Consider the following 26,317-nt stretch of genomic DNA (forward strand, 5'->3'; position numbering starts at 1 on the left):
GGACTTAGACAAAGGGAATGAACTTCATGAGTTGAGGAGACTGAATGAGCTTGGTGTGTGCCTGGAGTGAAGGGAACAAGTGGAGAAGTGGCGGAGATGAGGCTGAACAATTGGGACACAGATAATGGAGGGCCTTGCCTATTTCCCTTGGAATTGGATCATATACGAGAGCATATAAGAGATGGTCCTTAGCTAGGAAAACAGTGACACAGATTTGCATTTGAAAGACTTCTTTTGGAGTTCCTGTCATGGCACAGTGGTTAATGAACCCAGCTGGTATCTATGAGGACGCAGGTCTGGTCCCCGGCCTCACTCACTCAGTGGGTTAAGGATCTGGCATTGCCTCAAGCTGTGGTGTAGGTTGCAGAAGCAGCTCAAATCCCATGTTGCTGTGGCTGTGGCGTAATGCTGGTGGCTACAACTCCGACTGGACCCCTAGCCTGGGAACCTCCATATGCTGAGGGTGCGGCCCTAAAGAGACAAAAGACAAAAAAAAGAAAAAGAATGAAAGAAAGACTTCTTTTGGCAACTGGAACTCTCAGACATAGCTGGTGGAATTATAAAACAGTATATCCATATTGGAAAGCTATTTGGCAATTTCTTATAAAATTTAACTTACGCCTATCCTATGAACTGCAGTTCTATTCCTGGATATTTACCTAACATTGAAAATTATGTCCAAAAAAGACTTATACAAAAATGTTCATGACGACCTTTTCATTGGAGCCCAAACTGGAAACAACTCAATTTTCCATCAACAAATGAATAGAAAAATAAGCTGTGGCATATCCACACCATTGGATGCTACTCAGCAATAAAAAGAGCAAACTAGTGAAAATGTAATAACCTGGATGAATCTCACAGACATTTTGTTGAACTAAAGAATTCAGACACAGGATATTCCATACCATGTGATTCCATTTAAACACTGTTCAAGAACAGGCAAAACTAATCTATGATAATAGAAATCAGGACTTCCATTGTGTCTGAGGCTTGACTGAAAAGAATCACAAGGGAATTTTCTGGAGCTCTGGAATGTTCTATGTCTTGATTGGGATGGTGGTTCTATTCAAACCTATCAAAATGTACACATAATTTTTGTGTTTTATTTGTGTAAATTATGCATTGATTTAAGTACTAGAGAAAAAAGAATTCTTTGGAAGCAATGTAGAGAATACTGGCAGAAGGAATTTGGACCTGATTTGGGGAGATTGTAATAATACAGCTGAAAATTTTTAAGGCCAGTATTTAAGCTGTGGGTCTGGAAAAAGAGAGGATGAATTTCCGGAGTGTTGAGGTAATAGGGATTTTTTTCTGCTCTCCCCATAACCTCCTCGTGCTAGCAACTACCTGTTAGCTCTCTGTAGCAATGACTCTATGTCTGTTATGTTTGTTCCTTTGTTTTGTTTTGTTTTTTTATTTCACATATAAGTGAAATCATATAACGTTATCTTTCTCAGTATTATTTCACTTAGCATAATATCCTCTGGGTCTATTCATACAGTCCCAAATGGTAAGATTTCATTCTTTTTGTGGCCGAATAATATTCTATTGGGGGTATGTATTTGTGTATGTATGTATGTGTGAAGATATGAGATAGATACCTCTTATCTTCTTTATCTGTTTTTCTGTTGATAGGACCTTAGGTTGCTTCCATATCTTGGCTATTGTTAATAATGCTATATTGATAGGGGTGCATATATCTTTTCAAATTAGTGTTTTCATTTTCTTTGGGTAACTACCCAGGAGTGGAACAACAACTATGCACAGGGATTTCCTTTCCTCCACATCCTTGCCAACATTTGTCATCTCTCTTGGTAATAGCCATTTTGACAGATGTGAGGTGATATCTCATGGTGGTTTTGAGTTGCCTTTCCCCGATGATTAGTGATGTTGGCCATCTTTCCATGTGTTTATTGACCGTCTATATGTCTTTGGGAAAATGTCAGTCCTCTGTCCTTTTTTTAAGTGAGTTCTTTGTCTGTTTGATGTTGAGTTGTATAAGTTCTTTGTGTATTTTGGACAGTAACCTCTTATCAGATATATCGTTTGCAAATATCTTCTCCCATTCAGCAGGCAGCCTTTTCATGTTGTTAATAGTTTCCTTTGCTGTGCAAAAGATTTTTGTTTGATTAAGTCCCATTTGCATATTTTTGCTTTTGTTTCCCTTGCCTGAGGAGACATATAAAAAAATATTGCTAAGACTGATGTTAAACAGCATATTGCCTATGTTTCTCTCTTAAAAGTTTTATGGTTTCAGGTCTTACATTTAAGTCTTTATTTTGAGTTTGGTTTTTTTGGTATGTAGTGTGAGAAAGTGTCTAGTTTCATTCATTTACATGTAGTTGCCCAGTGTTCCCAGCACCATTTATTGAAGAGGCTGTCTTTACGCCATTGAATATTCTCGGCATCGTTTGTCATAAATGACTTGACCATCTAAGTGTGGGTTCATTTCTGGGCTCACTCTTCTGCTCCATTGATCTATATGTCTGTTTTTGTACCAGTACCATACTGTTTCGATTGCTGCGGTTTTGTAGTTTGAAGCCAGGTAGTGTGATACCTCCAGCTTTTGTTTTTTTTCTTAAGACTTTTTTGAGTATTCAGGGTCTTATGTGTTTCCATACCCATTTTAGAATTATTTGTTCTAGTTCTGTGAAAAATGTCGTTTGCATTTTGATAGGAATTGCACTGAATCTGGGGATTGCCTTGGGTGGTATGTTCATTTTAACAGTACTAATTCGTCTGATCCAAGAACATGGTATATCTCTCCATCTGTTTGGTTCTTTAGTTTTCATCAGTATCTTATAGTTTGTCTGAGTACAGTTTTTACCTCCTTAGCTAGATCTATTCTTATGTGTTTTATTCTCTCTCTCTTTTTTTTTTTTTTTCGGTCTTTTTAGGGCTGCACCCATGGTATGTGGAAGTTCCCAGGCTCGGGGTCGAATGGGAGCTCTGACTGCCAGCCTGCACCACAGCCACAGCAACATGGGATCCAAGCTACTTCTGTGACCTGTATCACAGCTCATGGCAACACTGGATTCCTGACCCACTGAGTGAGGCCAGGGATTGAACCTGCGTCCTCGTGGATCCTAGTTAATTTCATTACCGCTGAGCCACCACAGGAACACCTATATTTTATTCTTTTTGATGCAATTGTAAATGGGATTGTTTTCTTAATTTCTTTTTCTGATAGTTCATTTTTAGTGTATAAAATGGAGGTGATAGATTGATAAAACTTAAAGTGATGAGGACAGAGTTAAGAAAACTTTGGATTATATCCTTTGATAAGTAGGTATAGTTGGTGAAAATTGGGAAGAGAGTTTTCGGGGGAGGTTTTTGGTGGTGAGAGATGAATTGAGCTCCAGAAATGTGAGGTAACTGTGCCTCTGGTGCATCTGCACTTCCAACAGGCAGAGCTAAATATGGGTCTGAGGCCTGGGGTGGGGGAGTCCAGGGCCAGAGATAAGGATGTAGGGATGCCAAGAGGTGGGCATTATTGAAACTATCATGAATGGGAGAGTGTAAGGATTAAGCAGAGACATGATCTTAAAACAGAACCTTAGAAACCTTGACCTTTAAAGGGCAACAAGAGAATAAGGAACCCATGAAGGCATCCGAGGAGATGTAAAAATGCACCTCAAAGAAGGCAAAGAAGGGGGAGGAGATGCAGTACATAGGGAGGGTCCATGTCAGTGCTGTAGCAGCCAGGTCAGAAAACAACCACCACCGGCCTATGCCATAGCAACGTAGGATCTGAGCCATGTCTGTGACCTACACCACAGCTCACGGCAACACCGGATCCTTAACCCACTGAGTGAGACCAGGGATTGAACCTGCATCCTCATGGATGCTAGTCAGATTCATTACTTGCCGAGCCACGATGGGAACTCCAAAAAATATTTTTTAAAGTAACCTGAGGTGGTTGCCTTTACAGGTTAGGCCTGGGAGTGGGAGGCTGAGAGGAAAACGTTTAGTTTCTGTCATTTTCTATGCTTCGAAGCCATTTGAATTATAATTACTACATGCATGGATTACTTTCATCATTTAAAAATCCTACCCTTTCTCCAAGGCCAAAAGTTTCCTCCCAAAGCTTTTCTAACTCCTTCCGTAAAAAAATGGGCACTTGATCCTCTGAGCTCCCGTGGGGCTTGTCTCTGCCGTCTTTAGAACCCCCTACCTCTGACTTCACTACAGGTGCCTTTGAAAACACCTTGAGGACAGCATCTTTGCAAGTTTACCTGACCTATCTCCATAGCCTTGACACCGTGTCCTGCCTATGGTATGTGCTCAGTAAACACTGAGTGAACCGGATGAGTGGCTTCTGTTAACACCAGGTCATGTCCATTTCCTTCAGTTTGGTGAACTTGGACAATGTAGCTTAAGTGTGTCTATGTGTCAGTCATTTTGCTGCCACAGGGGGAGGAAGGAGATGGGAAGAGAGAGGGTTGCAGAGTGGACACTGCCCCATCCTTCTATAAAAGCAGAATCATAAATGCCACACTGAAATGAGTCTTAGATCTTTATGTCCAACCACATCAGTTTACAGATGAAACTAAGACCAGGAAGCAGAAAGGATTTGAAAGCCCACAATTCAATAGTAATAGCTGTGTCAGCTTAGGTTCTTAGGGTTTTTGTTTTTTGTTTTTTGTTTTTGCTAACTACTGAAGTAATACATGTTCAATGCTTAGTGGGGTTTTTTTCTTCCTTATAATCTCTCTATATTTCTGAAACTGCTTTTGAGCTTTTATTTTTCTTTTAGTGGTCATACTTTGTATGTGATATTTTAAGCTGGCACAAATTCTTTTTGGATGTCAGTGACTGATGGACGGGTGGAAAAATGGACAAATTAGTGACTTTCCCAGGATAACATAGCTGGTCAGTGACAAGAGCCTGAGACCTAGGAAACCATCTCGCTGAAGTACCTGGCGTGAAAGCACTTCTGTGTTGTCATGACAACACAGTAGTCCTCTAATTTCCATCTGAGTGTATAAGGATCGGGGTCAGACTCTTATGTACAGAGGTTATAGCCCTAAGGAGGCTGTTGACGGGACAACCCAGGCTAGACTCAGGAATCGGCATTCTGTTGAAACCATCAGGCCTGATCTGAAAGGGGAGCCAAGACCAATGGATCCAAAGGATGCTGTTATCTGGGTAGTACCATGTGGTGAAGAGATATAGGAGGCAGACCCAGATTCCTGTCTTGGCTCAGGCACTAACTGCTTGAGTAACTTTGGACAGGTCACTGTCTCTCTCTGGGCTTCAGTTTCTTTACCTATGACGTGAGTCCCTGGATGGACTAGTCCCTGGATAATGTCCAAGGGCTCCTCCAGATGAAATGCCCCGACACCACAACTGTAAAGTGTCTCATCGGCATCCAGGCAAGGCTGGCATTCCCGCCTCAGAGGCACCTTGAGGAGTTATCCTTCCCTTCACCCCTTTGTTACCCACAGACTCCACTCCCTCGGACAGATGGCCAGAGCAGTGGGAGGGCACCCTGAAGGCAGGTTGCCTCCCATCCCTGGCCAGGTGCCTGCCCCAGATGAGGTGGGAGTGGGGATCGGGAGCAGATCACTCCTCTCCTCCCTTTGGAGGAGGCACTTGGGAAACCACTCCGGTTACATGCACAATAGACAAAGGGCCAGGCTCCTCAGCTGGAAGCAGGATGTGTGCCTTCCTCCTACCACATAAAGATCGGGGCTGGCAGGAGCTCAGCAGTTCTGCGAGCAGTGTCAGGAGGATCAGTAAGCCACCTGGATGGAGGGGCAAGATGACCGAACAACCTGCAGTGACTCCATCCATGTCCAGTTCCCGAGCGTTGGGTGTCCCAGTCTCTTCATGGGCCATCTATCTCCCAGCCTCTCTGCCTCCCTCCTCTGGTCACCACTTATACTTCATACATTCAACAAATAATTCTTGAGCACTTATTATTGTGGGTGCTGAGTATATGGTGGTAAATGAGAGAGATACAAAATCCCTGCTCTCAAGGAGCTTATGTTCTAATGGGGAAGGTTCTTAATACGTAAATAGTAATCATATAGTATACAGACGGTGAGATGGGCTGTGAAGAAAAATAAAGCAAATAAGGGAGGTAGGAAATGTGGGCAGAGCATGCTCTTTGAATGAGGGTGGTCCAGGAAGACCTTGCTTATAAGGTGACATTTGAGCAAAGACCTGAAGGAGGCGAGGATGCAGGGTGAGGGAAGAACTCAAACCACTGCAGTGATAACACTGGATCCTTAACCCGCCGTACCACAAGGGAACTCCATGAATGGCTTTTAAAATTTTAACATGCATTAAAATTAAATAACATTTAAAATTCAGTTCCACAGTCACACTAGCCACATTTCCAGTGCTCAGTAGCCAAATGTGACTGGGGCTACCATACTGGACAGCACAAACAGAGCATTTCCATCATCACAGCAGGCTCTATTGGACAGTGCTTATATGTCTGGATGAGGTTCCCAGGGGAGTGGATGGAGAAAAGGGAGCATTTATCAGTTGGGAAGATGAGTGGCCTGTTAGACGGAGGAAAATCCAGAAAATGATAGATTCCTAGATGCTAATGAAGAAAGTGTATTGAAGAAGAGGTCAAATGCAATTTATTAGGTAGACTGAGGATCAAGAATGGACTGGTAGATTTAACAACAGCGAGGCCTTTGCTGAGCTCAGCAAGAGCAGTTTTGAGGAAGTGGTGGCCCAAGCTTGCGTGAAGTAGTGGATTGTGGAGAGAACGAGGGGAGGTGGATTGGAGGTGGCAGGTGTGCACACGTTTTCAGATGAAGGAGCAGGGAGATGGGCAGGGGCTTATGATGTTAAGGGGTGTTTTCCAGATAAGAGGAGGAATATAGCATGTTTGAAGGACTTAGGATTAACCCAATGGAGAAGGAGAAATGGATAATGCAAGAGCTAAGAGAGACAGTTGAGAAAACCATGCCTTGAGTATGCATCATGGCTCATCGGTAACAAACCCAATTAGTATCCATGAGGATGTGGGTTTTGATCCCTGGCCTCACTCAGTGGGTTAAGGACCTGACATTGGTGTCAGCTATGGTGGAGGTCGCAGACATGGCTCAGATCCCACGTTGCTGTGGCATAGACTGGCCCCTAACCTGGGTACTTCCATATGCCTCGGGTGCAGCACCCCCACCCCCACTGAAAAAAGACACACACACACACACACAAAATGTGGGGAAGAGCCGATGAGCTCTAATGGCCAAGCAGGAGAATGGTCCCTGGCTGGTACCTGGACAGTTCATCTGGAGAATGTAGTCAGTGGCAAGGCTGCAGAGAAGATGGAGGCTGTGGTGTGCAGGGCATCTGGAGGTTCTAGGGATTGCCTCAGTTCCCCCAGGGCAATAAGAAGGAGGTCATTAGGTGAGTGTGAACGGAGGCCTTGGAGGTGGGAGGAGAGAGAGGTAGGCATCTAATTGTCACCTAGGAAGGAGGGAGAAGGAGGATTTGAGGCTGAAAGTGGGATTGCCAGGCTGTACCTGCTTGAAGTTTGTGGTCCTGCCAGAGCCCACTTCCAAATTTGCCCTATTTTGCTTCTGTGTTCACATATGCAGCTTTTTCTTATTGGCAGGTCCTTTCCATTTCCCTGCTCCTGCCCAGCAACCCATGGTCCTGCAAAGCTTGGACATCACCTCCTCTGATGCCTCCTTCCCTTTCTTCTCATGGGTGCCCATCATTCTCCTGAAACTCCGATTATGTCACATTATCTTTGTTTCCTTACACGTCTAGGGGTCAGCAAACACTGTAAAGGGCCAAGTAGTGAATGTTTTACGCTTCGTGGACCATTTGGTCTCTGGCAGACTATTCAGTCTGCCATTCAAGCACAAAAGCAGTCAGACCGAACATAAAAGATCGGGTGTGGCTGTGTTCCAGTAAAATGCCTTCTACAAAAACAGGCAATGGGCCGGACTTGGCCTACGGGCCATAGTTTGCAACCCCTGTTCAAGGGGATGGAAAAGATGATGTCTCAATTATTTCTATGGCCCCCATATCTGGTATGGGATCTGGGTACCAGGTAGGGACTCAGGGAATGTTTGAGTGGGTGAAAGATGGATGGGTATGCTGGAATAAATATTAAGGCCTGCTGAGGTGTATTGATTACAGCACAGTGCTCCCTCCCTTGGACATAGAAGTTTTGGTCTATTTGTCAGTGATCTGTCATTACAGTCACACTGTGACTAGGGAAGGGTTGCACCTGGGAGCCCGAGCCCTGGATACCCAGGAAAGATCAAAGATGGCCTCACCATCCACTGCACCAATGCTAAGCTGCCACCCTGTCTAGCCAGCCTCACTCCTCCTTGTTCCCAGGTACAGCCCCTCTATTCAGAGGGACCAGGCTCTTCCCAAATAGGTCCTCTGCATTCACCCTCCTTCTGCATGGTTCCTATGTTCCCCTTCTGCCACCACCCTGCAGCCCGGGAAAAGTGCGAATAGCCATCAGGTACTTGCCATGTACAAGGCATGATGGGAGAATCCTACCCCCTCCCAAAGAAGCTCACCCACAGTCCATGCCTCCTCCTGGAAGTGTCCACTGTATCCCATACCATACTCACACCTGACCTCCTTCTTGAAGCTTGCATAGCCACTCCAACCCAGCCAATTCCCCCTTTCCTTTCTACTTTTTCACAATCCCGTGGTTCTGCACCACACTGGGGCTCTCTTGGGTATGGATTCACATGGTAATAACATCTCCCCATCACCACGTAAACTAACAGAACACAAGGACAGCAGTGTGCTTTTGCTTCTTTGAGACCAGCACTGTCCAGTAGTAGAAGCCACATACACAATTTTTAAATTTCCTAGTAGCCTGTTAAAAAAGTTAAACTGGCTAATTAATTTTAACATATTGTATATTACCAGTACATCTAGAATGTTATCATTATAACAGGCAATCAGTATAAAAGTGATTTTATGCATACTAGGTCTTCGGTGTTCAGTGTACAGAGCATCTCAGTTTGGGCTAGCTGCATGGCAAGTGCTCAGTAACCGCATGTGACTAGTGGCTCCCACCCTAGAATCTGTAGCTCTTATAGGGCACGAGGTAGATGCCTAGTAAGTGGCTGCATTAAGTCCTCCTTGTGAAGTGCTTGTGTGAAAGAGGAACTGTTATCCCATTTTCTAGATGAGAAAACAGATTTAAGAAGTCACTTGTACCAAGCTACTCAGTCACAAAGCTCAAATTTGAACCCAGATCTGGGTCCAAAGCCTGTCCTTAAAATAGAATATTTAAGCTGGATGGTTTTTTAGAAAAGTATCCAGACTCTCAACTCCATAAACATCATTTGAGTTCTCAACACCTAAGCTAGTATCAGGCTCAGCCTAAGAACTCAAATATTTGAACGAATCTGGTCTCACTTTACAGATATGGAAATTGAGAGATATGGGGAGACTTGTCCAAGTCAATCAAGAGGGAAGTCAGAGGCTAGCACCACCCACCGCACTGCACTGCTCTAATTCCATGTCCTTCTGTCGTATGGATGATCAGCCCCGAGAAACCAGGAGAGTATGACATCTGGAGCTTTCTTTGTATTTGCAGGGACAGATTTTAGCAGGCATTCTCTCCTCATGTCCACAGCCTCAGAACTTGGCCATCAATCTTCCTTATGGAATTCCCTTCTTTCCTCTTAACTCCACTTACCCCGCAGCCCAAAGCAGAGCAGCTGAGCCTGCTCCATGAGGGGGCTCCACGAGAAGCTGCACAAATGGGCCAAGCTCACCGCACATGGGCACCACCCCAGCCTTCATCTCAGGTCATGCCCTGCCGTGACAGCTCGAGCTGTTTGCCTGGCTGGAGGGCAGCATGAATCTCCAGGAGGCTCACACTCATCAGCCGCCAGTGGCTGCCTGCCTGCTGGGCCTGGGCGCTTGGCCCTGGAGCCTGGTTGCAGAGGCCCCCTCTGGCCCACTTCAGGCCCAGCCAGTCAGCCTCCTTCTAGGGAACTCCTAGCAGCCTCCCTCCTGACAGGGTCATAGTAAAGGTCATAGACAGTAGAAGCTTCGAACTGAAAGGGAATTTAAACACTGTGTATCCCAGCACTGTTCAAATTTATGTCCGACAAGTCTCCTGGGAATCTTGATAAGATACAGATTTCTGATTCATTAGATCTGGACTGAGGTAAGAATCTGCATTCCTTTTTTTTTAACCTTTAAAAAAATTATAGTTGAGGTACAATGTTGTGCTAATTTCTACTGTACAGCAAAGTGACCCAGTCACATATATATATACACACACACATACTTTCATATCATCCCCCATCATTTTCTACCCCAAGAGACTGGACATAATTCTCTGTGCTAGACAGTAGGACCTCATTGCCCATCCATTCTAAATATAGTAGTTTTCATCTACCAACCCCAAGCTCCCAGTCCATCCTACTCCCTCCCCTCTCCCCCTTGGCAACCACAGTTTGTTCTCCCTGTCTGTGAGTCTGTTTCTGTTTGGTAGATAGGTTCATCTGTGCTATATTTTAGATTCCACATAAAAGTGATATCATATGGTATTTGTCTTTCTCTTTCTGACTTCACTTAGTATGAGAATCTCTAGTTGCATCCATGTTGCCGCAAATGGCATTATTTCATTCTTTTTATGGCTGAGTAATATTCCATTGTGCATATGTACCAAATCTTCTTAATCTATTCATCTGTTGATGGACATTTAGGTTGTTTCCATGTCTTGGCTGTTGTGAATAGTGCTGCAGTGAATATATGGGTGCATGTATCTTTTTGAATGAAAGTTTTATCCAGATATATGCCCAGGAGTGGGATTGCTGGATCATATGGTAGTTCTATATTTAGTTTTCTGAGGAACCTTCATTCTGTTTTCCATAGACGTTGTACCAATTTACATTCCCACCAACAGTATAGGAGGTTTCCCTTTTCTCCATACGCTCTTCAGCATTTCTTTGTAGACTTATTAATGATGGCCATTCTGATTGGTGTGAGGTGGTACCTCATTGTAGTTTTGAGAATCTGCATTTCTAATAAGCTCTCAAGTGATGCCAGTGCTACTACTAGTCCTGGAAAGCTAGGATTTTATTGAGAAAACTAGGGGTGTAGGGTTTAATTAAAACCATAGTACGGAGTTCCCTTCGCGGCGCAGTGGTTAACGAATCCGACTAGGAACCATGAGGTTTCGGGTTCGGTCCCTGCCCTTACTCAGTGGGTTAACGATCTGGCGTTGCCGTGAGCTGTGATGTAGGTTGCAGACACAGCTCGGATCTCGCATTGCTGTGGCTCTGGCGTAGGCCGGTGGCTACAGCTCTGATTCGACCCCTAGCCTGGGAACCTCCATATGTCGTGGGAGCGGCCCAAGAAATAGCAAAAAAACAAAAAAACAAAACAAACAAACAAACAAAAAGCTATAGTACAAGTCTCCTAATTTTTTTTTCTTTCTTTTTCTTTCTTTCTTTTTTTTTTTTTTTAATTCTTTTTACCTTTCCTAGAGCTGCTCTTGCAGCATATGGAGGTTCCTCAGGCTAGGGGTCTAATTGGAGCTGTAGCCACCAGCCTATGCCAGAGCCACAGCAACTCGGGATCCAAGCCGCGTCTGCGACTTACACCACAGCTCATGGTGACACCGGATCCTTAACCCACTGAGCAATGCCAGGGATCGAACCCTCAACCTTATGGTTCCTAGTCGGATTCGTTAACCACTGCTACACGACAGGAACTCCCAAGTCTCCTAATTTTTAACCATGCTCACTAACTGTATCTGCAGAATTCTTGAGCACTTATCACAGACTACTTAGGGTTAATATCCTTTTCTTCCAATGAAACTGTTGGAAGCAAGGATATATCTTCGTCTTATGTGTGTCTCATTTGGAGTCCCATCTGAGAGGCCACATGAGCTGTGAAACTGCTCATATCTGGACCAGGTAGGAGGGTCTTGATATCAGATGCTCCTGGGATCAGAGGCCCAGGGAGGCTGATCCCAAGTTGGAACTAGTAAGACCTCAGCAGGTACCAGACCTGAAGGGCAAGGTGAAGATGGAAGTGGGAAATGTGTAATGTGGGAATTAGCAGAGGTGCAGAGGGTTGTGTTTAGTCTTTCTGAACACAGTTCATGGATTGAGAGGGAAGGCTTTGGACAGCTCATGATGTGATGCCCAAGGCATGGGGCAGAGGCACTGTGGCTGTTTTGCAAGCAAAGACCCAAGCCCAGCACCACATTCTTCCAAGGATTGTAACGTTTGTTGAATAAATGCACAAATGAAGATCAAAAAAGACGCAGCAGCAATAATTAAACATATTAAGACTCCACATGCTTAGCAATGATTTACACTCTTCCTGGCCTACTTCAGAAGTGGCAATGGCAGGTTTTTTCTATTTGACTTAAAATTAATTTTTCTTTTGACCTCAGTGAATTGAGATCTGTTCAGGGCACACACAGGGCCAAGCCTAAGCCCATAAACCTGGACGGCCAAACAGAGCTGCCCAATAAATGCTTGAGGCCCAAGATGGCCCCAGTCTGTCTGTCTGCTGTGGTGTTTATGTTTCCAAAGGTAAAAAACAATATGTAATGAAGAAACAGGCCACACACGGGAAGGAAACGCTTGTAAAACACATAGCTAATAAAGGGCTTGTGTCCAAATTAGACAAGGAATTCTTAAAACTCAATAATTAGAAAATAAACAACCCAGTTGAAAAATGGGCAAAAGACCTAACAGCTACCTCACCAAAGCAGATATGCAGGTGTTAAATAAGCAGATGAAAAGATGTTGCACATCATATGTCATGAAAGAATTGCATGTTAAAACAACAAGGTACCACTGCACACCTCTTAGAATGATTTAAGTCCCAGAACACTGATAACAGCACAAGCTGGTGAGGATGTAGAGCACAAAGAACTCTCATCCATTGCTGGTGGGAATGCAACATGGTGCAGCCACTTTGGAAGATAGTTTGGCAGTTTCTTACAAAAATAAATGTACTCTTACCACATGATCCTGCAGTCACACTCCTAAGTGTGTACCCAAAGGAACTGAAAACTATGTTCACACAAAAACCTGCACACAGATGTTTGTAGCAGTGTTTTCATAATTGCCAAATACTGGAAGAAACCAAGATGTCCTTCAGTAGGTGAACAGATGAACGCTGTGGTATACTCAGACAATGGAACACAATCAGCAATAAAAAGACGTGAGCTATCAAGCCACGAAAAGACATGGAGGAACCTTAAAGGCATATTATTCATTGATAGGGTTGCACTGCAAAAGTTACCGTAGATTTCACCTCTGTGACTTTCTGGAAACGGTGAGACTATGGACACACTGGAAAGATCAGCGGTTGCCAGGTATTTGGGGACAGGGATTTTTAGGGCAGTGAGTCTGCTTTGTATGATGCTGTCATAGTGGACACGTGCCAGTGTGAATCTGTCGGAACCCAAGGAATGTCCTACACAAATATACGTGAACCATAACTTAAACTATGGACTTTAGTTGTTAACAGGGAAGTATCTATGTTGGTTCATCAGTTTTAACAAATATACCACACTAATGTAACATGTTAAAACAGGGGAAGCTACGGTAGGAGGCGGGGGGAGGGGCTATCACATGGGAATGTGCAATACTTTCCTTTTTTCATCTAAACTTTTAAAACTCCTCTAAAAAAATAAAGCTATTAATTTTTTAATGTGCTACTGAATTCCAAGAGGAGATCGGTAGCTGGGTAATTGCTCAGCCATGTTTCTTCTTAGGAACAAAGACAACCTTGCACATTCACTGCTGATGGCCCTTCCGCAAGCTGCCCCCAGCACAGCATTGACTTGCTGAGCACTGTTCTCAGATTTGGTGGGTTATCGAGGAGCACTTTTTCAATGCAGAAAGCACTCTCATTGGATCATCCAAGGGCCCTGTATTATTTTTTTCTGCCTTTAGAAAAGCCATCAAACTAAATCTGATGCATAGAAGTGTGCCTGAGAGATTTTTCTTTTAATTTGCTGACATGAAGCCTTACCTTAAGGAGCTTATAGTCTCGAGTAGGTGGTACAGGAGACCTAACCACTGTTACATGAGGTAGAAAAATGATTCACGCCCTAAGTGAGGTACCCCTGAAGTGGGCAGGAGAGAGGAGCTGTCTTCAGGTGGAGGTGGTGACAGGGTTATGGGAGGTTGGATGGGAGAGCAGTTATTATGGTTCAGGCTTATGGAATAGGGGGATTCATGTTCCACGCAGAGAGAATCCCGTAAGCGAGGCCGAGAGGTGGATTAATTGTGTGTGTATGTGTGTCTGCGCACTGGGATCAGTAGAGTCTGGACAAGGCAGCTGGAGCACCGTGCCTGAAGGATGAGAAATGGCTTAAAAGGTTGAGGCCAGATGGTGGCAGGCTCTGAATCACAGGCCAAGGAATTGACACCATGTTCAGTAAGCAGTGGGGACCGAGCAGACCACAGCTATGCTTCAGAGGAGTCAACTGGTGGCAGCACATAAGATGTGTCCCAGAAAAGAGGCCTGGAGGTGAGGCTACCTAGCTGGAGAGCACTTTGAGGAAGTATCGAGAACCCAGACACGAAGCCGTCTTTTCTGCCTCCGAATGCCCACAGCCCTTTACTTCTGTCTTTTTTACGCACATACCAATTTTTAGCTTACATATACTTTTTAGTCAAAACGTAGATTTAGTTTACTATTAAGGAAAACTAGACAATATGGAAACACATGAAGTAAGCAGGTCTCTGTAGTCCCATCACCTGGAGTTAACTACTGTTCACATTACGGATCTGTCCTTTCAGATGTATAAGTCACACTAGTTTGTTTTTTTGTTGTTTTCAGTGGTTTTTGGTTTTGCTTTCCCAGTTTTTAAAATTGTGGTAAAATACACATACCATGAAATGGTACCATTATTTTTTTGCTAATTGAAAACAATTTTTATTTTTTTAAATTATAGTTGATTTGCAGTGTTGTGCCAATTTCTGCGATACAGCAAAGTGACCCATACACACACACACATTCCCTTTCTTATTTTATCTTCCACCATGGTCTATGCCAAAGACACTGTGCTGTACAATAGGACTTCATTGCTTATCTGATCTAAATGTACAGTGGGATCTCATTGCTTATCCATTCTAAATGTAATAGTTTGCTTCTACTAACCTCAAACTGCCAGCCCATCCCACTCCCTCCCCCTCCCCTTCGGCAACCATGAGTCTGTTCTCTACGTCTGCGAGTCTGTTTCTGTTTTATAGATAGGTTCATTTGTGCCATATTTTAGATTCCACATATAAGTAGTATCATATGGTTTTTGTCTTTCTCTTTCTGACTTACTTCACTTAGTATGACAGAAATGTACCATTATTGACAACACATGTTGTGTAGCCATTACTCTTATTTAGTTCCAGGACATTTTCCTCACCCCAGAAAGAAACCTTGTAACCATTAAGCAGTCACTTCCTGTTCTTCTCTCTTCCCAGCTCCTGGCAACCACTCATCTGCTTTCTGTCTATAGAGATATATCTGTTCTGGATATTTCATGTAAATGAAAGCACACACTCTGTGGCCTTTTGTGACTGGCTTAGCAGAGACTTGTACAGTTCTTTCAAGGTTCATTGTATCTACATTATCCTTTCTTTTTAAACAAGAGATGCTCATGAACATGAAAGTACTGAGAAACAAGACCTCTGTTCAGGAATACCACTTCCCTACCTGTTAATGATTTTGGATAGAGTCATCTGGACCTTTTAGATGCATGGAGGTTGATAGAGACAACCAAATGATGTCATGTTCTGCTGCCTCTCCCTTCCCATCACCTGACGGGAATGTGGGAAGATGCCTTATCTTTTCTGGTCACTTTCAGGATTTAGGACAGCCTCACTGTCAGGTGTTAAAATAGCCCATGGAAATCAAAACTTCAATACAGTCCACACAGCCTGACCTGCAGATCAGCCCTTCTGCTCCTTCTCACCCCCTTTTCCCTCTCTTCACTCAGCCTGATCCAGGGATGCTTTTTCAAGCCCCTTAGAAACCCACCTCCTATGTTCTGACCATTCCAACCCCTCTGGGGCAGTAGGGGAGTTGCATGCAGTATTCCACTGGATACCCTGCCTGACTTTGGAGGGCTACCGTCAGTTCTTGCTTTTGGCACTATGCCCCTGGGACCCCTCTGGCATTCTTGGATGGAGACCTGTTAAGATGTCCACAGGAATCCATAGCTCTACAGGGCACTTTCCATATTTGTGATTATCTTGCATCCTTTCTGTGGCCTTTCTAGATTTGGGGAAATTCCCATTTTGAGACCCACTCCTCCCAATGCAAGGTGATGGCCTCCCTGGCAAGCCAGGATGCAGCTGTGTGACCTGTATCTGCCAGTCAGATGGAGCTGGGCCTAGGATTTGAAAGCTGAGAAGGAAAGGATGTTGGTGTGGTGGAGTAAATCAGCAATGCTTTTGTTAGAGCAGCACCAGGGTCTGGTCAGTGTCCTAACTATATGGTTTCTGTATCTGGCTCTCTGGCCCACCTGGGATTCAGTATCCTTTAAAAATACATACTCTGGGAGTTCCTGTCATGGCTCATCAGTAACAAATCCAACTAGTATCCACGAGGACTTGGGTTTGATCCCTGGTCTCGCTCCGTGGGTTAAGGATCTGGCATTGCCATGAGCTGTGGCGTAGGTTGCAGACACGTCTTGGATCCCCGTGTTGTTATGGCTGGGGTGTAGGCCAGCAGCTGCAGCTCCAATTTGACCCCTAGCCTGGGAACTTCCATGTATTGCAGGTGCGGCCTTAAAAAAAGTGAAAAAAAAAAAAAAAGAGCAAAAAGCAAACAAAACAAAAACATACTCTGCTTAAACTATGGAGTTTAATTTTCATTAAGAACGTTGACTGATGCCGCATCCTTGATTAGCCTGGTGGTTAAGGGCAGGTTGCTCCCACCACTGCTCTCTGTCCCCACCTGCCATCTCCCTTGCCCCCGCCTGCCTGGGAGTCTGGCATGGGTTTCTCTAGCCTTCTCTCCCATAAGCTGTGGGGAGTAGTAGTTACTGGACCAGCTTGACCATCTGTTAGTATGTTCCAAATAGATGGTCTGATATCTCTCTTTAGAAAATGTGAACACTTACCATCTTTGTCCTCAACTTGAGGGCATCTGCAAAACTCTAGGAGAATAGGAAAAGTCCCATTCCACACCCATTCCACATGTTTTCTCTCTATATTATGCAGGTGGGCTCATCATGTATTTTATAACCTACTTTTGAATTTAATGTTACATTTCAGACAATTCCATGTTAGTGGGAATGGTACACCTTTATCCATTTAAAAAAATATCAACCATATTAGTGAAAGCTATTTATAAACAATAAGAAGCACACATTTTAATTGCACATTTGGAGCCATCACCACATTCAAGATTTATGATATAGCCATTATTCCAAAAAGTTCCCTCCCAATCTGGAAAGTTCTTCCCAATCTTTAGCTCTATGGAATATTTTCAACTTCACCCTTTTCAATAGTAGGTATGCATATTCCATAATACAGAAATTAATTTATTTAACCAGTCTCCTATTGATAGACATTTACATTGCTCTCAATTTATTAGTTTATTGATTCTCTATCAACAGATATTTGTAGAGCATCTACTATATGCTAGGTGTGGTGCTCTTATAACAGTTCAACAAACTTGTATATGTGTGTTTATGTGTATATCCATTCTTCGTTTCCTTAAAATGTATCCCCTAACATTGGCATTGCTGGGTCAAAGAGTGTGCACATTAAAATAATGTTGATAAATATTGTCAAATTACCCTTCAGCCAATGTACAACAATGTATACTTCTATCAACAATGTGTGTGAATGGCCATTTTCCCACACCATCATCAGTACTAGTTATTATAAATATTCCCCAGTCTATCAGAAGAAAAAGTGTCTTGGATTTATGTGTCTTTGTTAACCAAGGAGGTGGGCCAACTTGGCATGACTATTATTTGGTTTGTAGAAAGCATGGCCCCAGGAGCTAGATTCCCTTGACCATTCAGAGTGAGTCTGTGGCCAGGCTCTCTCCACTGAACTGGAAGGACATCCTGACCTGTTGGAAGTGGGGCACAGGTCACCCTTTGGTTCCTGACAGCTCCCTACCTCTGCTTGAATTGCCACTTTGGAGAAAGCCCTTCAAGGATAGGGTTGGTCCTAGTCTCCCCTGTGATCAGACTTGCCCCTGCAGGTCCACCTGAGGAGGTCCACACACCATTCGTATTTCTAAGCTGGCAGACAGTGTGGGTAGAATATAGCAGGCTTAAATCAGAATATAGTTCCTGACCAGCTGGACAAAAATCATTATCAAAGGAGAAAAATTTCTCTTTGTCTCTCTCTCTCTCTCTCTCTCTCTTTTTTTTTTTTAGGGCCGCACCTGCCGTATATGGAAGTTCTGAGACTAGGGGTTGAATTGGAGCTGCAGCTGCTGGCTTATGCCACAGCCACAGCAACACCAAATCAGAGCCGCATCTTCCATCTACACCACAGCTCTCGGCAACGCTGGATCCTTAACCCACTGAGCGAGGCCAGGGATCGAACCTGTGTCCTCATGGATGCTAGTCAGATTTGTTTCCGCTGAGCCACAATGAGAACTCTCAAAGGAGAAAAATTTTAGCAAGACACTCTCTTGTTAACAAGTAGGTATGTCAATATATAAGTTAGTGCCCAAAATGTTACTGGAAACTGTTAGAAGGTGGCACCAGAGTTTCCTGTGGTCACCCCTCCGCTGTGATACTCTCCTGTCCTCATATCCAGGGAAGTCAGATCTTCTTCCATAGATCCCAGCTTCTAACTCCTGGGGGTGTATAGGAGACAGGCCCAGGGAAGAACCTAGGGACTGATTATGTGGTTGGCTTAGTTTAGGGGGTTAGGGTTTATGGCCCAAGGAAGAAAACAGGGTCCTCACGGGATTGATTGTTTCTGAAACAACTCAAATACTGTGAGAGTGTAGTTCCTAAGTCAATTAACTGTTTGGTTTTTGTTTTTTGTTTTTTGGGTTTTTTTTTTTTTTTTTTGGTAGCATAAGGGCATCTATTGCTATTTTTGGTTTCACCCTTGTCCTCCATTTTCACTCCAGTGCTCAATGGGGGAGAGGGTGTAATTAAGCAAGTATTTGGACTTATCTGGTCTACAGCCACCCTCACAGCTGGCAAATGATTAAGATTCTCCCTCAAAAAGGGAACTTTTGTACTTTGCTGTGAAGTGTGAATTGCTACAGCCCTTTGCAAAGCAATCCTTTTTTTCTGCATAGCAATCTTATTTTAACTATTAAAATTTAAGATATGTACTCTTTAGCCCAGTTATTTCACTCCTGGGAATTTAGCCACACAAATACAAATACCAATGCCTAATGAAATGTATATAAGGATGTTTCTTGTAATATTGTTCAAAACTGGCCAAAAATATATCTAAAACTGCCCCTCAACAGGGAAATGGTTAGATTATGGAGAATTCATACCATGGAATATAATGCAGCCATTAATAAAAGAATGAATTTGGGTTTTACTATCTGATTTGGAAGAGAGGGATTTCTATAAGATACTGTTGAATGGGAAAAGCAAAAAAACATGTAAGTATGAATAATATATTTTCATAAAACAAAACAATGAAATGTATATTTACATACAATTGTATAAACCCAAAGAAAAGTAAGGAAAAATATACACAAGTTTAACATTTGTGTGTGTGCATATGAATATTGCGAGAGGATGACAGTGAAGCAGGTAATGAAGCAAAAGAGAAAATGCAGGTGCTACTAAAGACATGAAATTTAGGATTAGCAATTTATATAAAGTTATATAAGTATGTGCATATGTGTGTGTGCGCGCGAATTAAGTTAGAAAAAGTATAAATCTTTATCTACTGACCAGAAAGGATGTCCGTTATATTGCTTAGTGATAAAAGAAAAGTATAGTGTTGACTTTATTTTGTTAAATACAAACCCACAAAGATTAACCTATGTATGTGGGTTAGTGCTTCCATACTTCTGAGCAAGGATTTCTACACCTGGGTATTAACATAAGACCTAAAGTGAGAGATGGAGGGTTAAAACGAAGGCTAGAGGGAGGTTTATCTTTTTAAAAATATACATATTTGGAGTCCCCATTGTGGCACAGTGGAAACGAATCTGATTGGCATCCACGAGGTTCGATTCCTGGCTTCACTCAGTGGGTCAGGGATCCAGCATTGCTGTGAGCTGTGGTGTAGGTCACAGACGCCGTTTGGATCTGATGTGGCTGTGGCTGCGGGGTAGGCTGGCAGCTGCAGCTCCAATTCAACCCCTAGCCTGGGAACTTCCATATGCTGTGGGTGTGGCCCTAAAAAGAAAATATTTTATTTTGTGTGTAACATGTAAACTTTGCATTAGTTTATGTGTTGCAGTGGCCATTTATCTGTAATGTATCAGTAATCTATTGCCACAAAATGCCACATAACAAACCACCTCCAGAAGTTCATGGGCTTAAAGAAACAAACCTTTCATCACAGATGACTGAAGGCAGAAGGGAATTGTGTCTGCCAGCTGCGAAAAGTTATTAGTTTCCTAATATTAATAAGGAAGTTTACAGCTTTCAAAACACTGCTTTGTAATGTTTCATTCTTCTCACCTCCTTGAATTTTAATTTCTTTCTCTGCATCTGTCTTTCTCACTATCCCATGAGTTTCTTGAGTGTGGAGATCATGTCTCATTTATCTCAATAACCTCAATATTTGGTATACTTCCTAGAACATAGCGGGTGCTAATAAATGACTAAAGAATGAATTTTTTTTTTCTTTTTTGCCATCCATGGCATACGGAGCTCCCGGACCAGAGATCAGATCTGAGCTGCAGCTGTGACCTTAACCTACTGTGCCAGGCCAGGATGGAACCTGCATCCCACCACTCCCAAGATGCTTCTGATCCCATTGCACCACAGCAGGAACTCCAAGAATGATTATATTTAAAAAAACAAGATTTTATTTAGCTCATGGTTCTGTCAGTCTGTGACTAAGCCTGGGCACAGCTGGGTGACCCTTCTGGTCTTGACTGAACTTACATGCCAAGGGGCAGCTGGCTGTTGGCTGGCCTTGGCTGGGGTGACTGGACATGCAGGCAGTCATGGAAATGAGTAAGAGAGAGGGTGAGTCCAGGCACACGAGTGCTTTTCATGTTTGCTGGTGTGATCATCAGGGTTCTACAGAGAAACAGAACCAATAAGATGGGGGGAGGGTGCATAAAGAGATTTACTATAGGGAATTCCCATCATGGCTCAGCGGTAATGAACCCAGCTAGTATGCATGAGGATGCAGTTTCAATCCCTGGCCTCGCTCAGTGGTTAAGGATCCGGTGTTGCCGTGAGCTGTGGTGTAGGACACAGACGCAGCTCGGATCTGGCATTACTGTGCCTGTGGTATAGGCTGGTGGCTGCAGCTCCAATTCAGCCCCCAGCCTAGGAACTTCTATATGCTGTGGGTGCAACCCTAAAAATACCAAAAAAACAAAAACAGAGAGAGAGAGATTATAAAGAACTTTATGATTTTAACTGTATTATAAAGAACAGTTAGTCTTAGTCTTTTATTCTCTCCAGGCCTTGAGCAGCTTGCATGAGGCCTCGACTAGGGAGGGGCAACCCACTTGACTCAGTCTACCAATTCAAATGTTAATCTCATCCAGAAATATGCTCCCATAAATGCTGTGTAACCAAATATCCCTTTATGTGTCAAGCTGACACACAAAACTAACCATGACAGTTTCCAGTCTACTTGGACATAGCAAGTCATATGGCCAAGCCCAGTGACAGGGGAGCGGGCAGCGAAACGTGATGTGACTGTCTTGGGCCCTTTGGGCTGCTGTGACAGGATACCATAGGCTGGGGGTGGGGTGGGGGCCTAAACCATACGCATTTCTTTCTCACAGTTCTGGAGGCTGGGAAGTCCAAGGTCAAGGTGCTGGCAGATCTGGTGAGGACTCCCCTCCTGGTTTGCAGCCAGCAGTCTTCTGGTTATATCTTCACGTGGCTAAGATGTCATCTCTCTTGAGTTTCTTCTTGTAAGGGTACTAATCCCATTCTCAAGGGCCCTTTCCCCATGACCTAGTTACCTTCCAAAGGCCTTACCTCCTAATACCATCACCCTGAGGATAAGGTTTTCAACATGTGAATCTTCAACATTTAGTCTGTGACAGTGACAAATGGGGCATTGATATAGGGAGCATGAGCATGAGAGTGAGGTCACTTTTGTATCCTACCATCTGTGGCATGAAAAGTTAAAGAAAAAGAACTCCCCCCCCCCCCCATTTACCAAAGAATAGTCCCTTCCCTGGTGCCATGTGGAATTCAATGGCAATGTTAATTATATCTGGGTTCTTAACATGTTTTAGTTTCGGTCATGTACAGCCAAAGATTGCTTCAGAGATTTGCAAAGAGTGGTGTTTATATGTAAGATTTGCTTGACTGGGGCAGAGGCGGGGGGCAGAGTGAGGGGATGTTAGGGCAACAGGGCATCTACTACAGCCCTAGCTCATTATTGATGCTTCTACAAATCCTAGATATTCGAGTCCCCCAGAAGCTCTGCGGAATTCTGGAGGGAAAATGACATCAGGCTGGGGGCTCGGAGTACCTGTTGGGGGGCAGGGCAGGGCATGCTTTTCTGCCCAGGCCAGCCAGGAGCAAGGAGCCAAAGGATGCTTTGTCCCAATAGGGACGACTCAGGGAAGTGTTTGTAAGGGAAGATGTGTTGAGAAGAAAGGAAGGATTAGAATAATGGTCCTCTTGGTTTTCTTCCCAGAATACCTGAGTAATTTCACTAGTTTGGTGTGATCTTCTTGTCTTGTGTTTCCCCTGCTTTAGGAGACGGGTTATAGTTGAGGGGCTGCATTACTATGTGAGTGAAGAGAAGTGAATAATAGAAAGTAAGAAGGGTCCACAGGAGACTGTGCTGCAGCGAGCGGAAGAGCTGTTGTGGGCTCCCTGCCCGCTTATTCAGTGGCTAAGGATTATGCAGTAGGCTGGAGATTAGAGTGGGATGGAGTTCCCGTCGTGGCTCAGCGGAAACGAATCTGACTAGCATCCGTGAGGACACAGGTTCGATCCCTGGTCTCGCTCAGTGGGTTATGGATCCGGTGTTGCCATGAGCTGTGGTGTAGGTCACAGACGTGGCTTGGATCCGATATTGCTGTGGCTGTGGTGTATGCTAGTGGCTCCAATTTGACCCCTAGCCTGGGAACCTCCATATGCTGTGAGTAGGCCCTAAAGAAACTAAAAAAAAAAAAAGTGGGAGAATGCTCGGGGACATAATCGATTTCCTTCACTTTAGCTCCTTGTTACAGAGCACAGTATGAATGGGTCAGGGTAACAACAAGGATGACCCTGTGTTGTTATACAGAAGCCTTTCTCTTCTAGCTCGAGAAACCTAGCCTTCTCCTTCTGGGGTGTGGAACATCTTGTCTGTGAAAGGTGCCTATGCTCGGTGGCTTCTCCCTAGAAGCTGATTCTATAGTGAGCTTTATGATGTCAAAACTGAACCCAAGAGTTTCAGTCATGGCTCAGTGGAAGTAAATCTGCTTAGTATCCATGAGGATGCAGGTTTGATCCCTGGCCTCGATCGGTGGATTTAGGATCTGGCGTTGCCATGAGCTGTGGTGTAGTTTGCAGATGCAGCTTGGATCTGGCATTGCTGTGGCTGCGATGTAGGCCAGCAGCTACAGCTCCAATTTGACCCCTAGCCTGGGAACCTCCATATGCCATGGGTGTGGCCCTAAAAGACAAAAATCAAAAAAAAATCTGAACCCCACCTGCATGCAATGCTCTCTGAACAAAAGCGCCCTGAGGTTTGATAAGAGCACATCTTTAATATCTCTTGCCAGCCACTTACTTGCATTTGTCCAGTCTTGTTTGGAAATCCAGCTGAGCCTCAAAACCATCTCAGAAGTATCCAAACCTGGTCTGGCAGACAGTTATACTTACAGGAGCTCCTTTCTGCTTCTTGCTTGCTAAGAGAACTGAGGTTTGTTTATGGGAACAAGATGCCCAGCCCCAGAGGATGAATCAGGACTGGTCTAGGCTCTCACATCACTCCCTTGTCCAGCTGTGCATTTTCCCTAGTTCTTTTTCAGTGACCATGTGACCCAGCTCTGCCCAAGAGACATCAGATGTTGGCTAGAGGGCTTGGAAAGATAATGACTGCTGAATAAAAGATCAAAGCTTTGTGAGAAGAAAACCTATGATTCTTCTCATTTGAAAGCTAGTGTGAGGATGTGCAAGCTGGAGCTGCAGCAGCCATTCTGCAACCACAAGGCAACCAGTATGAGGATGAGGGAATGGAAAGATGCAAAGAGCTTGGGTCCTTGGTGATATCTTTGCGCCACTGCCTCCAGGCCTCTTGCTATGTAAGATAATTAAAATTCTTCATTGCCTAAGTCACTCTTAGATATTTTGTAACTTGCAAAAAAAAAAAAAAAAAGTATTCCTAAATGATATACCTGGTCATCTTTAATTTGGCCAGGGTAGGTTTTGCTGACAATTCCACCATACTAGCTTTGTATGCAGAATACATAAGGATAAAAATCCCTTCTTTATTATCTCAAGAAAACTTTCTGATTCAGAAGATTAGAGTGTAGTCTGTGGACCAGCAAATCATTATACCCTAGGATTTCTTCAAAATGTAATTTCTCAAGCTCCCCACCTCAGACATACTAAATTAGAAACTTGATGGTTGGCCGGCAATCTGTTTTCATAAACCTTTCATGTGATTCAGGTACAATGGAAAGTTTAAGAACCAATGCTATCGAGGGTCAAATGGAGTGGTTACATATCAGAAACACCTAGGGAACTTAAAAAAGATTCTCAAACTCCACCTGCAGAGTTCTGATTCAGCGTTTCTGCAGTGTAGTCTATGAAAATGTTTCCCAAAAGGCTTTCAGGTGATTCTGAGTATAACCAGGCTTGCTAACCAACGGAATGTGTCTGAAAGCAGGTCATGTATGTCAGGGGGGCTGTCACACAAGTAAGGGATGAGGAATAGACCAGGTCACCCCTGGGGACAGTGAGCGGAAGTATGGATTTTCTCACCTGCTAGGTGAAGGAACTGACTACTTGATCTTAGAAGCCCTTTTCAGCTCTAAGGTTCCTGGGATGCCAGCTTCAACTTTGCAGATCTGGCTAGAACCAGCAAACATGGTCTTGGTAAATTACATAGACAGACTTGTGAGCAACAAGTAGAAGAGACTGGAATTTTACTCAAGTTCAAAAAGCAGCCTAACTCCCCACCACAGCCAGACCAAATAAATCCAAAACAGCTTTTCTCTTCTACTTTTACTAAGTTTATGAGACAGCAGGTTTGCACTTCAGATGTTCATTTATAGAGTGCTAGACTACACCTGCTTCGTGCTAGGCTTGTGCTTTGGGCGCTATTTCATTTGAAAAATATTATTTTTTAAAAAACACTATCATAAGGGATTTTGCCGTCTATGTGCTACTTGTTAAGGGTCAAAACTTCTGAAGCAGCCTACTCACTGTCATTCAAATGTGACTTTACCCTCGCTCCTACCTCATCTCTGCCATGTTCTGGAGATGCTAATCATTTCTTCCACACACCTCCATCTCCTTCCAGGAAATTGCTGGCCCCCTTTCTGGGGAGCCTGCTCCCCTACTCAGCCCCTGCTGAGTGAGTAGTTAAAGTAGGGATACTGTAGAAAATAAATCAACAGCAACAAAAACAAAAAGACCTCATTGATCGACTTTAGAAGATAAGATTCCAATTTATTTTGAGAACCAATAAAAAAAGGGGGAAGTTAAACATTTGTCCTTCCTTTTCTATATGAACTATGCCTTAGGCAAATCAAATAGTTGATGAGGGGGAGTTTGTCTTCAGAAAAGCTGATAAATGAGGAAGGAAAGCGAAATCATAATTTGGCCCTTTTTTTCATTTTTATTATTATTAGAGTTGATTTACAGTGTTTCATCAAGTTCTGATGAAACAGAACTGATCAAGACACAATCACACACATTTCCCTGTGCTGTACAGTAAGGTCCCATTGCCCATCCACTCCAGATGTAACAGTTTGCATCCTCAGAAACCCCCAAAAGGCCCATCCCTCCACTCCCTCCCCTTTCCCCCCACCCTGGAACCCCAAGTCTGCCCTTCTTGGCCATGGTCTGTTTTTGTTTTTTGTTTGTTTGTTATTTTTAGATAGGATCATATTATGTTCCATATTTTACATTTCACAAATAAGTGATATCATATGGTATTTGTCTTTTTCTTTCTGGCTTACCTCACTTAGTATGAGAGTCTCTAGCTCCTTCCATGTTGCCGCGAATGGCATTATTTTGTCTTTTTTATGGCTGAGTAATGTTCCATTATAATATGGCCCTTTT

At 43.6% G+C, this 26,317-nt stretch overlaps 1 protein-coding gene across 3 annotated transcripts in view; it reads left to right on the plus strand.

Annotated features, from left to right (window-relative positions):
* Positions 1-26,317, plus strand: part of TMEM266 (transmembrane protein 266) — a 129,141-nt gene that overhangs the window by 21,837 nt on the left and 80,987 nt on the right. Inside the window, exon 2 of one of the 3 annotated variants that reach the window (XM_021098997.1) lies at positions 4,195-4,279. The exons of the other annotated variants lie outside the window; for them this stretch is intronic. The gene's annotated coding sequence lies outside the window, so the exon portion shown is untranslated. The remainder of the gene's footprint in view (positions 1-4,194; positions 4,280-26,317) is intronic. 3 annotated transcript variants of the gene reach the window in all.

This window comes from Sus scrofa, chromosome 7 (genome assembly GCF_000003025.6).
Source record: "Sus scrofa isolate TJ Tabasco breed Duroc chromosome 7, Sscrofa11.1, whole genome shotgun sequence".
Lineage (NCBI taxonomy): Eukaryota > Metazoa > Chordata > Mammalia > Artiodactyla > Suidae > Sus > Sus scrofa.